The following is a 12500-nucleotide window of genomic DNA, read 5'->3' as shown; positions in this document are numbered from 1 at the left end:
CTAATTTCATTAAGGAAACAGGCCACAATCCAAAATATGGGCAGAAATCCAGTTTCGATTACAGAGGATAAGTAGCCTTTGTCTCGAGCTGGTATACACAACCCTGAAGTGGACCTGACTACAACTAATTTCATTAAGGAAACCGGCCACCATCCAAAAGGTGGGCAGAAACCCAGGTTCGATGACAGAGGCTAAGTAGCCTTTGTCTCGAGCTGGTATACCCAATCCTGAAGTGGGCGTGATTACAACTAATTTCCTTAAGGAAACCGGCCACTATCTGAAAGGTGGCTAAAAAATCCAGTTTCGATGACAAAGGCTAATTAGCCTTTGTCTCGAGCTGGTATATGCAACCCTGAAGTGGACCTGACTACAACTAATTTCCTTAAGGAGACCGAATACAATCCAAAAGGTGGGCAGAAATCCAGTTTCGATGACAGAGGCTAAGTAGCTTTTGTTTCGATTTTTGGTATTTACGCAACTGAAGACCTAACTACGAGGATTTCCCTAAGGAAACAGGCCACATTCCAAAAGGTGGGCCAGAAATCCAAGTTTCGATGACAGAGTCAAGGTAAGCCTTTGTCTCGACTGATACCCAACCCTGAAGTGGACCTACTACGACTGAATTTCTTAAGGAAACAGGCCACCATCCAAAAAGGTGGGCAGAAATCCAGTTTCGATGACAGAGGTCTAAGGTAGCCTTTGTCTTCGACCTGGTATACCCAACCCTGAAGACCTGACACACCTTGATAAGGAAAAAGGCCATATCCAGCGGGCAGAAATCCAGTCGATTTGACCGAGGACTTAAGGTAGCCTTTGGAGGCCTAGCCTGGTATACCCAAACCATTAAGGTGGGTTACCTGACTTAATGATTTTCCTTAGAAAACCCCTTTTACCATCCAGGTGGTCAGAAACCAGGTTCAAATGACAAGGCTAAGTAGCCTTTGTCTCGAGCTGGTATACCCAACCCTGAAGTGGAGCTGACTACAACAGATTTCCTTAGGGAGTCAGGTCACTATCCAAAAGGTGGGCAGAAATCCACTTTCGATGACAGAGGCGAAGTAGCCTTTGTCTCGAGCTGGTATAACCAATCCTGAAGTGGACCTGACTACAACTAATTTGATTAAAGAAACAGGCCATCATCCAAAGGGTGGGCAGAAATTCAGTTTCGATTACAGAGGCTAAGTAGCCTTTGTCTCGAGCCGGTATACCCAACCCTTAAGTGGACCTGACTACAACTAATTTCATTAAGGAAACAGGCCACCATCCAAAAGGTGGGCAGAAATCCAGTTGCGATGACAGAGGCTAAGTAGCCTTTGTCTCGAGCTGGTATACCCAATCCTGAAGTGGACCTGACTACAACTAATTTCATTAAAGAAACAGGCCATCATCCAAAGGGTGGGCAGAAATCCAGTTTCGATTACAGAGGCTAAGTAGCCTTTGTCTCGAGCAGGTATACCCAACCCTTAATTGGACCTGACTACAACTAATTTCCTTAAGGAAACAGGCCACCATCCAAAGGTGGGCAGAAATCCAGTTTCAATGACAAAGGCTAAGTAGCCTTTGTCTCGAGCTGGTATACCCAACCCTTAAGTGGACCTGACTACAACTAATTTCATTAAGGAAACAGGCCACCATCCAAAAGGTGGGCAGAAATCCAGGTTCGTTGACAGAGGCTAATTAGCCTTTGTCTCGAGTTGGTATACCCAACCATTAAATGGACCTGACTACAACTAATTTCATTAAGGAAACAGGCCACCATCCAAAAGGTGGGCAGAAATCCAGTTTTGTTGACAGAGGCTAAGTAGCCTTTGTCTCGAGTTGATATACCCAACCCTGAAGTCGACCTGGCTACAACTAATTTCCTTAATGAAACAGGCCACCATCTAACAGGTGGGCAGAAATCCAGTTTCGATTACAGAGGCTAAGTAGCCTTTGTCTCTAGCTGGTATACCCAACCCTTAAGTGGACCTGACTACAACTAATTTCATTAAGGAAACAGGCCACCATATAAAAGGTGGGCAGAAATCCAGTTTCGATGACAAAGGCTATTAAGCCTTTGTCTCGAGCTGGTATACCCAATCCAGAAGTGGACCTGACTACAACTAATTTCATTAAAGAAACAGGCCACCATCCAAAGGGTGGGCAAAAATCCAGTTTCGATTACAGAGGCTAAGTAGCCTTTGTCTCGAGCTGGTATACCCAACCCTTAAGTGGACCTGACTACAACTAATTTCATTAAGGAAAAAGGCCACCATCCAAAAGGTGGGCAGAAATCCAGTTTCGATGACAGAGGATAAGTAGCCTTTGTCTCGAGCTGGTATACCCAACCCTGAAGTGGACCTGACTACAACTAATTTCCTTAAGGAAACAGGCCACCTTCCAAAAGGTGGGCAGAAATCCAGTTTCGATGACAGAGGATAAGTAGCCTTTGTCTCGAGCTGGTATACCCAACCCTTAAGTGGACCTGACTACAACTAATTTCATTAAGGAAACCGGCCACCATCCAAAATATGGGCAGAAATCCAGTTTCGATGACAGAGGCTAAGTAGCCTTTGTCTCGAGCTGGTATACGCAACCCTGAAGTGGACCTGACTACAACTGATTTCTTTAAGGAAACAGGCCATCATCCAAAAGGTGGGCAGAAATCCTGTTTCGATGACAGAGTCAAGGTAGCCTTTGTCTCGACCTGGTATACCTAACCCTGAAGTGGACCTGACTACGACTGATTTCCTTAAGGAAACAGGCCACCATCCAAAAGGTGGGCAGAAATCCAGTTTCGATGACAGAGGCTAAGTAGCCTTTGTCTTGACTTGGTATACCCAACCCTGAAGTGGACCTGACTACAATTGATTTTTTTAAGGAAAAAGGCCATCATCCAAAAGGTGGGCAGAAATCCAGTTTCGATGACAGAGACTAAGTAGCCTTTGTCTCTAGCTGGTATACCCAACCATTAAGTGTACCTGACTACAACTGATTTCCTTAAGGAAACCGCCTACCATCCAAAAGGTGAGGCAGAAATCCAGTTACAATGACAAAGGCTAAGTAGCCTTTGTCTCGAGCTGGTATACCCAACCCTGAAGTGGAGCTGACTACAACAGATTTCCTTAGGAAGTCAGGTCACTATCCAAAAGGTGGGCAGAAATCCACTTTCGATGACAGAGGCTAAGTAGCCTTTGTCTCGAGCTGGTATACCCAACCCTGAAGTAGACCTGGCTACAACTGATTTACTTAAGGAGATAGGCTTACATCCAAAAGGTGAGCAGTAATCCAGTTTATTTGACAGAGGCTAATTAGCCTTTGTCTTGATCTGGTATACCCAATCCTGAAGTGGACCTGACTACAACTGATTTCCTTAAGGAAACAGGCCACCATCCAAAAGGTTGGCAGAAATCCAGTTTATTTGACAGAGGCTAAGTAGCCTTTGTCTAGATCTGGTGTACCCAATCCTTAAGTGGACCTGACTACGACTGATTTCCTTAAGGAAACAGGCCACCATCCAAAAGGTGGGCAGAAATCCAGTTTTGTTGACAGAGGCTAAGTAGTCTTTGTCTCGAGCTGGTATACCCAACTCTGAAGTGGACCTGGCTACAACTAATTTCCTTAATGAAACAGGCCACCATCTAAAAGGTGGGCAGAAATCCAGTTTCGATTACAGAGGCTAAGTAGCCTTTGTCTCGAGCTGGTATACCCAACCCTTAAGTGTACCTGACTACAACTAATTTTATTAAGGAAACAGGCCACCATCCAAAAGGTGGGCAGAAATCCAGTTTCGATGACAGAGGCTATTAAGCCTTTGTCTCGAGCTGGTATACCCAATCCTGAAGTGGACCTGACTACAACTAATTTCATTAAAGAAACAGGTCACCATCCAAAGGGTGGTCAGAAATCCAGTTTCGATTACAGAGGCTAAGTAGCCTTTGTCTCAAGCTGGTATACCCAACCCTTAAGTGGACCTAACTACAACTAATTTCATTAAGGAAACCGGCCACCATCCAAAAGATGGGCAGAAATCCAGTTTCGATGACAGAGGCTAAGTAGCCTTTGTCTCGAGCTGGTATACCCAATCCTGTAGTGGGCCTGATTACAACTAATTTCCTTTAGGAAACCGGCCACTATCTGAAAGGTGGCTAAAAAATCCAGTTTCGATGACAGAGGCTAAGTAGCCTTTGTCTCGAGCTGGTAATCGCAACCCTGAAGTGGACCTGACTACAACTAATTTCCTTAAGGAGACCGACCACCATCCAAAAGGTGGGCAGAAATCCAGATTTCGATGACAGAGGCTAAGTAGCTTTTGTCTCGAGCTGGTATACCCAACCCTGAGGTGGACCTTACTACAACTGATTTCTTTAAGGAAACAGGCCATCATCCAAAAGGTGGGCAAAAATCCAGTTTCGATGACAGAGGCTAAGTAGCCTTTGTCTCGAGCTGGTATACCCAACCCTGAGGTGGACCTGACTACATCTGATTTCCTTAAGGAGACAGACCACCATCCAAAAGATGGCAGAGATTCAATTTCTATGACAGAGGCTAAGTAGCCTTTGTCTCGATCTGGTATACCCAACCCTGAAGTGGACCTGACTACAACTGATTTTCTTAAGGAAACAGGCCACCATCCAAAAGGTGGGTAGAAATCCAGTTTCGATGACAGAGGCTATGTAACCTTTGTCTCGATCTGGTATTCCCAACCCTGGAGTGGACCTGACTACTGCTAATTTCCTTTAGGAAACAGGCCACCATCCAGAAGGTTAGCAAAATCCAGTTTCGATGACAGAGGCTAAGTAGCCTTTGTCTCGAGCTGGTATACTCAACCCTGAAGTAGACCTGACTACATCTGATTTCCCTAAATAAACAGGCCACTATCCAAACGTGGGCAGAAATCCAGTTTCGATGACATAGGCTAAGTAGCCTATGTCTCGAGCTGGTATACCCAATCCTGAAGTGGACCTGACTACAACTAATTTCATTAAGGAAATAGGCCACCATCCAAAAGGTGGGCAGAAATCCAGTTTCGATTACAGAGATTAAGTAGCCTTTGTCTCGAGCTGGTATACCCAACCCTTAAGTGGACCTGACTACCACTAATTTCATTAAGGAAACAGGCCACCATCCAAAAGGTGGGCAGAAATCCAGTTTCGATGACAGAGGCTAAGTAGCCTTTGTCTCGAGCTGTTATACCCAACCCTGAAGTTGACCTGACTAGAATCAATTTCCTTAAGGAAACAGCCCACCATCCAAAAGGTGGGCAGATATCCAGTTTCGATTACAGAGGTTAAGTAGCCTTTGTCTCGAGCTGGTATACCCAACCCTGAAGTGGACCTGCCTACATCTGATCTTCTTAAGGAAACAGGCTACCATCCAGAAGGTGGGTAGAAATCCAGTTTCGATGACAGAGACTAAGTAGCCTTTGTCTCGAGCTGGTATACCCAACCATGAAGTGGACCTGACTACATCTGATCTCCTTAAGGAAACAGGCTACCATCCAGAAGGTGGGTAGAAATCCAGTTTCGATGACAGAGGCTAAGTAGCCTATGTCTTGAGCTGGTATACCCAACCATTGAGTGGACCTGAGTGCCACTGATTTGAAGTATACCTGACTTTTCCTGATTTGAAGTGAACTTGACTGCTACTGATCTCCTTGGGCCTGGCTACCATCCAAAAGGTGGGCAGATATCTAATTTCGATGAGAGAGTTATGTGGTTATGACTCCTATGACTGCTAGTGATTTCCATAAGGAGAAAAGCTTGACCAGTGATATCCAGACAACTCCAAGAGCCAAATGAATGAATCACAGACTGGTCTGACGACTGCATTGTCGAACGCACACCAAAGGCAGCTAGGGAGAAACTCCTGACACGCCTTCAAAGGACCCTCGGGAGGTTTGGGGGAACACCTTCAGAGGAACTTCAGAAGATATGGGGGAACACCTACAGATGAACCTTGGAAGATGTGGGGGAGCACCTTCAGAGGAACCTTGGAAGATGTGGGGGAACACCTTCAGAGGAACCTCAGAAGATGTGGGGGAACACCTTCAGAGGAACCTAGGAAGGATCTTGGAGTCCCTCCCATTCCACCAGAGGTGCATCAACGACGCTATCGTCAAGTCATCCTGTGACTCATCCACACAGCCTTTTGGAATGTCTTGAGGCCTGCAGCCTCCAAGTTGCACAGCCAACCAAAATTCCTATATCAGCTGCTGGTGGCTGGCATCACGATCACCTGTGCTGTCTTTTCTTCCTAAACTGCTGCTTTGGATTAGGCCTCTTGCTTTTGGACCCACAAGTTCATTTTATTGCTTTCTTAGCAATTTTTTGTTTGTCTCCTTCAAGAATATCCTCCACCATCTGTGTTAGGACCTCCCACTGTTTTCCATAGTCCTTCTTTTCTCGTTGGGCATTGGAGTACTTCATGTACTGTTCCTCTTCTACCCTCCTCACTTGGTCATGTAGGTCCTCATCATATACATGGTCTTTTCTTCCATCTCTTGTTTCAGCACAGTTTTGTGGAGCCATGTCTTCGCTGTTGTTTCTTCGTTCCAGTTCAATGTGTTCCAAATGAAAGTTCCTTTGTGCAGTCCCATGGAGGAGTGCCATCAGCATGTACTTATCTTGATTCCTCAGTTCTTCTTCCTGTGTCCTTAGATGGTCCCTGACACGTTGTCGTTCTTTAATTATTTTCTCCTCCTGCATCCTACAGTTTTCTCTCAAACTTTCACATTCTTTCCCAAGTTCTTCCAGTTCACGGAGGTTTTTGCTTTCTGCCCTCTTCAAAGATGAGAGCTCTGCTTCTGCATGTTTTAAAGAGCTCTGCTAGTTATGCTGTTCTTGCATGGCACTTTCCAAGTTGTGCTGCAGCTGTTCCATCTGTTCCCTTAGCTTCTCTTTTTCGTTGTCCTTTTCTTTTAGCCTCTCCTGGAAAAGCAGTCTCATTTCACTCCTTTCTTCCTCCAGTTCCTATCCGTGATTGAGGGCAACTGACTACGACTGATTTCCTTAAGAAAATAGGCCATCATCCAAAAGGTAGACAGAAATCCAGTTTTGATGACAGAGGCTAAGTAGCCTTTGTCTCGAGCTGGTATACCCAACCCTGAAGTGGACCTGACTACAACTGATTTCCTTAAGGAGACAGGCCACCATCCAAAAGGTGGGCAGAAATCCAGTTTCGATGACAGAGGCTAAATAGCCTATGTCTCGAGCTGGTATACCTAACCCTGAAGTGGACCGGACTACATCTGATTTCCTTAAGGAGACAGGCCACCATCCAAAAGGTGGGCAGAAATCCACTTTCAATGACAGAGGCTAAGTAGCCTTTGTCTCGAGCTGGTATACCCAACCCTGAATTGGACCTTTCTACAACTGATTTCCTTAAAAGTTCGCGAAAAAATTAAAAGAAAAATGTCTTTTATATTTACAGTATAATACTCTTTTATTTGGGTTTTGATGATGATAAATTAGTCTCAGCAACATATTTTGTAATTCTATGCATCTTGATTAACACTTGAGTCATAACGTTTGAAAAGTTTGTAACTTGACTTCCTCTCAGGATGAATAGCAGTTGTCTGGCTCCAGGTAATATCAAAACACACTTATTAGTTTTCGTAAAAGAAAACTATTGATATGACTTTGTGTGTCCGTCAGCACATTTCTGTCCGCGTCAGATCTTAAAAACTACTGAAGTTAGATGGCCTGCTAATTGGTATGTTGTTCATCCAATCATCAAACCTACGAAATTGCAGCCCTCCAGCCCCAACATTGTTGATTTTATTTAAGGTTACAGTTAGCCATAATCGTTTGTCTAGCAACGATATTGGAAAGGCCGCCACCGGTCAATAATTAAAATTTCATGGGCAACGGCTCATACAGCATTATACCGAAACCAACGCTGTACAGAAAACTCGATTCCGCCGAAGTGACAGGAACATTTTCACTTTTTTTTTCTTTACAAAAACTAAAAGCCCTATAAACTTGATTATGCTTTGAATAAATATTTTCTTTGACCTATCAGCAACATTGCATTTTTTGCATGTTTAACTCCAATTACCTGTAAATGAAAAACTCTTTCTACCTTTACTTTAACATATCGCTATTTGACAAGAACACTCTCCAATTTGTTTGTCAGATCCTGTATTTTATTCATTGCACCAATTTTAGTCCACCTCTCTCCTCGTCACGTTACCCGAGTTATCGTCAAACACACATCAAGACGAAGACCTTCATCTGATAAGCTTTCTCGCTGTTAAGTTTACACGTTTCCTGTCATTAGCTAAAATCTATTCCACTCGTTCTCACAAGTCATGATGAAGCTGTTAAATATTTCCCGCCTTCAGAAATTCTCTATGGCCTAATTTTCCTCACCTTCAAATTCATATGCTGTGAAATGACGTTTTGGTTTTAACGCTGGACAAAAAGATGCTATTGATATCGATCCTAATACTGGACTCCTAGTAGATTCACCTCTACAGCAATAATTTTTATGATATTTCTAATCGTCGTCTGTAAATTCAGATTTTAATAACAGTGATGAATCTAAATTGGATTTCAATTCAACTATAAATATCCTTGACTATTAATCATAAATGCGTGTAAAAATAGAAACCTCTCTTGAACATTATTTAACGAACAGAATCCCTTCCTTCATTAATCAATTGGCCTTTGATAACAATAAAATCCATTTGTCGAATGATCAGATAGCATTTTAACGTGTGAATTCTGGGTATGAGAAAAGTAGGCACATCATTAGGCAACATACTGTTATTATTCTAAAGAAAATCTACAACTTTAGGATTTCTTTGAGAAAAATGGGCACAGGAATAAGGCAACATACTATTATCATTCTAAAGAAAATCTACAACTTTAGGATTTCTAGGATGAAATTGAAGAAGAATTAATATATCTCTAATTGCATTAATTTTAAACCATTCTTTTTTTAAGTTCACTGGAATTATAAAATACACCATCGAAGATTTATCCAAATATTGTTGTTTATAAGAATTTGTATATCTGAGGATTATTTTCGGGGAAAAGTTTTAAACTGTCTTTATAAAACCATAAGAGGAATTAAATTACGCAAAACTGATGATATTAAAATAAATATCCTGTCTCGTAAGACCTGCAAAGAAGGTACCTTCATTACAAAACGCTTGATGGATTACATAAAAAAGAGAAGTACAATATCGCAATAAAAAAAAAAGGCTTGAGACGCTAAGGAAGAATGAAGGAACAGAGGACCCACGATAAAAGGGGCTAAAATAAAAAGTAAGAAAAAATAAAAGGAAAGTGAGGCGGAGGTAGAACATGGGGGAAAAGTTACATTCTCTTCCCCCTTCCCCGACCTCCTGACAAAGCTAATTTCATGACTCTATCCATCATATCCATGATGAAAGGTGAACTGCAAACACAGGGAAGGTTCCTTTTTTATTAATAGCCTCTCTCTCTCTCTCTCTCTCTCTCTCTCTCTCTCTCTCTCTCTCTCTCTCTCATCTTTTTCTTTGTTTGTCTTTTTGTCTGTATGTCTGTCTGTCTCTCTCTCTCAGAGCCAATTCCTAGTCTTTTCTCGCTCTCTAAGTTAACGTCTTTTAATGATCTTTTTATAATTGCCGTGGTTCCTTTAATTAAAGCTGTGCCCTTTCTCCTTTAGGTGCTATAATTAACATCAAGAACATTATATACATTCTTACATTTTTCAGGCTCATTAGAGCTTTCAAATAATTCGCCCACTATCGTTTCCATTATTGCTGGAGTAAATTACTTTTTTCAGTTTTTACTTTATTTCATCGAATTGCCTGTTTATTATTCAACGTACTTAATCATTCTTTGTGCTTTAATTTGATTTGTCTTTTCTTTATCAGAGCAAGAAATGTATGAAAACTTCTTTCATTTTAGCAAATATGAAGTATTCAATCTTCATGTAATATATGCTAAAAAAAAAAAAAAGCTATTATAGAAGTGAAGTTTTAATGATGATGTCTTTTACATCCTCAGTATAATATCTTCTATAATCTGAATATCAAAAAGTGCTTCATTAAATGCTGGGATGTTAATTACATAAATAAATGAAAAAGATAATTCATCCTTTCTGGAATTACAGTACCAATGTCATATTTCCTTTAAAAAATCATAATTGGATAAGATATAAAATAACTTTAACTCTAATTTACGCCCTTCACATTTGTCTTTCCATTTTTACCAATCCCTCTCTTTTATTTCTTTGTTCCCATCATGCAACACATCAACTATCCACTTCCTCACACGTTTGTCTCTCCCCTTCAGTCTTCCGTTAAAACATTATCGCATTTTCTCATACTCACTCCTTCCACTATTTTAGGCAGGGCGGAAATGATTTTTGGCTTTTAATCAGTGACCCTAAAGAGGGAAATTTGTGCCGAAATTGCCCCCGGGGTTAAGAAGGCCGATTAGACCGCTATACAATAGGTAATTAATTAACTGGAGGGAAGTCAAAAGGAAAGGGGTCAAGGCAAAGTTGAAGAAGGAGCCTCGTGGAGGCTCTGAGGTAGCACAGTTTACAGAATAAGAAAAAGAAGAAGAAAAAGAAGAAGAAGAAAAAAATGAAGAAGGAGGTAACGTTGTTTCAATACAATTAAGAGAGAGAGAGAGAGAGAGAGAGAGAGAATGTTTAATTTCTCTCTGGTTATGTGTGATAAGAAGTCAATGAACAATTGCACTAGCATGAAGTAATGTTATGTAATATTACCCAGAATCGAGAGGTCAGTTTAGAGGAACGCATTACTCAACGAGGCATAATTAGGTCAATAAATTACATATCAGATCAAATGCAGAAATATATATAAGACAAGATCCAAATATCATCCAGTTTTTGCCATTTACACGATTATAATAAGCTACAACACTATTAAAAATTGTATAAATGAATGTGCCTATTAGCATACTGTTAGTTTAAAAATATTGATATTAAATGTGTTAGCCGCCCTACAAAAGAGGTAAAGAATGTTCATATTTCCTAGACAGCAACAAACTTCTATCAGGAATGTTCAACAAACGCCGTGGCTGTGTACTGGAAAAAGCTTCGAGACATCAGCAAATGGTTTGGGTAGATATCCGGCAGATGCCGATATAGTAAAACATATCGAATCGGAGAGACGTGAGTGTGGGTGCGCAAACTGACTATACTCTGTTTTTTTCCATCTGTCCATCCGCCTGTGGTGTTTTTGTATGGTAACACTGCGTCTTGGGCTTTAAATAGTTACGCTATGTGTAAGTTTTAGCTAAATAAAAGGATATCTGGGCGTACATTTGCAACTGAAAAGTGTTTTAATAATTTAATGTATGCGAATTACACCGTTAATATTCGAAATAGGATATTATTATAATCGTTGAATGTAAGCTGAATGTAACTATCTAAAGCCCGGGATGCAGTGTTGCCATACAAAAACACCACAGGCGGATGGACAGATGAAAAAAAACAGAGTATAGTGGGTGGACTACGTGACTTGAATTGTCACTCGATAATGACCTCATATAGAACACTCTAGAACCATTTAGTTTGTTCATACACACGAACATCAGAAATATGAGAAGATTGGCATACATGCGTTTGTGCGCCTATCATGTTGTGAGAAAAACGTAATATATTTCGGTAGTGAGTGAGTAATTCGGGAATAGACGACAAACTCTTTAGCGGGGCGCACAAGAACTACATACTATAAGGTAAAAAGAAGGAAACTATTTTGTGTTGGAGGTTGCAAGACTTTTGTTGAACATTGAACAATTTACAGGTACCCCGAGAGAAGCCGCAGTGCAGTGGGAAAAACATTGAATTTCTAATTATTTTTCCTCCCACTTAGCAGGAACATTTTTTCATTTTTATTCCCATAGTTTTATGCTCATCCATTCTTATTTTTTTATTTCTTTCTGAAGCCTATGATTTCTTTTATGATTTCTTTTCCCTCAGGTGGATTCAATGTCGTTAAAATGGGAATTCTGACTTTTGTTTACTAACATGTTTTTTTTTTTTTTTTGGGGGGGCGGTTCAATTAATTTCATTTTTTATCATATTAGTTTTTGGGGAAATAAAGGTTCTATTTTTGTATCTTGGAGTTTAGTCTAGCCCCAGATTTAATGGTTGAGGTCGACGTTACGAAGTCCTTTTGCACAAGTCCAAAACTAGGCCTTGTTACAAATGTTCTCTGTAAATGATAATTAAAAAAAGTATTAGTGCATGTCTCACGCTAAATACTTCACTCTGTTCATATAAGATATTAATGTGTAAGTCAGTTCAATATCTCTTATTTAACTATTTGTCAAAATTAAGAACATCATATTCAATTCAAAATAAAAAGCTCCTCGGACTAACTTAAAACATTTATTGAAAAGTAAGCAATATTCTTTCGAATCATATTTCATTGAAGAAAATTATATCTATATATCACTAATACTGAACCATGTTATAAAGAGATTTAATTATATAATACAGATAACATATAAATATTACTTTTCATGAGGCTATAGACAGGTTTTAGCATTAAT

The sequence above is a fragment of the Macrobrachium nipponense genome, chromosome 1 (genome assembly GCF_015104395.2).
Source record: "Macrobrachium nipponense isolate FS-2020 chromosome 1, ASM1510439v2, whole genome shotgun sequence".
Taxonomy (NCBI): Eukaryota; Metazoa; Arthropoda; class Malacostraca; order Decapoda; family Palaemonidae; genus Macrobrachium; species Macrobrachium nipponense.
Note: the sequence above shows the minus strand (reverse complement) of the source record.